Here is a 1551-nt window from a genome sequence, read left to right as displayed (position 1 = left end):
CCGTTTTGGCCTCCAAGCCGAGCTTAGAAATGAATATGCAGGGGCTCCCGTCGTCTAAAGTATCAGCGACGGCATCTACAGGAAGCATCCAATCAAACCGGCTAGCATCGCAGTCGGCACAGACGATGGCAAATGCTGCAACGCAACTCAACCAACAAGCAAGGACCACGCTGGCAGGAGAAGTATTGTCCGGAGGTGCGAACACCAAACAAGCTGAAATGCTGTCGTCTGCAACTCGTGCGCGAAACAGCGGTCTTCCTATAACCCCTGCCTCGCAAATGAAGGCCACGGCAGATTTGGCCTCCAAGCCGAGCTTAGAAATGGATGGGCAGGGGCTACAGTCGTCTAAAGTATCAGCGACGGCATCTACAGGAAGCATCCAATCAAACCGACGAGCATCGCTGTCGGCACAGACGACGGCAAATGCTGCAACACAACTCAACCAACAAGCAAGGACCACGCTGGCAGGAGAAGTATTGTCCGCAGGTGTGAACACCAAACAAGATGAAATGCTCTCGTCTGCAACTCGTGCGCAAAACAGCGGTCTTCCTATAACCCCTGCCTCGCAAATGAAGGCCACGGCAGATTTGGCCTCCAAGCCGAGCTTAGAAATGAATGGGCAGGGGCTACAGTCGTCTAAAGTATCAGTGACGGCATCTACAGGAAGGATCCAATCAAACCGACGAGCATCGCTGTCGGCACACACGATGGCAAATGCTGCAACGCAACTCAACCAACAAGCAAGGACCACGCTGGCAGGAGAAGTATTGTCCGCAGGTGCGAACACCAAACAAGCTGAAATGCTGCCCTCTGTAACTCGTGCGCGAAACAGCGGTCTTCCTATAACCCCTGCCTTGCAAAAGAAGGCCACGGCAGACTTGGCCTCCAAGCCTAGCTTAGAAATGAATGTGCAGGGGCTCCCGTCGTCTAAAGTATCAGCCACGGCATCTGCAGGAAACATCCAATCAAACCGACGAGCATCGCTGTCGGCACAGACGATGGCAAATGCTGCAACGCAACTCAACCAACAAGCAAGGACCACGCTGGCAGGAGAATTATTGTCCGCAGGTGCGAACACCAAACCAGCTGAAATGCTGTCCTCTGCAACTCGTGCTCGAAACAGCGGTCTTCCTATAACCCCTGTCTCGCAAATGAAGGCCACGGCAGATTTGGCCTCCAAGCCTAGCTTAGAAATGAATGTGCAGGGGCTCCCGTCGTCTAAAGTATCAGCGACGGCATCTACAGGAAGCATCCAATCAAACCGGCAAGCATCGCAGTCGGCACAGACGATGACAAAGGCTGCAACGCAACTCAACCAACAAGCAAGGACCACGCTGACAGGAGAAGTATTGTCCGCAGGTGTGAACACCAAACAAGCTGAAATGCTGTCGTCTGCAACTCGTGCGCAAAACAGCGGTCTTCCTATAACCCCTGCCTCGCAAATGAAGGCCACGGCAGATTTGGCCTCCAAGCCGAGCTTAGAAATGAATGGGCAGGGGCTACAGTCGTCTAAAGTATCAGCGACGGCATCTACAGGAAGGATCCAATCAA

Source organism: Amblyomma americanum, chromosome 2 (genome assembly GCF_052857255.1).
Source record: "Amblyomma americanum isolate KBUSLIRL-KWMA chromosome 2, ASM5285725v1, whole genome shotgun sequence".
In the NCBI taxonomy this organism is placed as follows: Eukaryota; Metazoa; Arthropoda; class Arachnida; order Ixodida; family Ixodidae; genus Amblyomma; species Amblyomma americanum.
Note: the sequence above shows the minus strand (reverse complement) of the source record.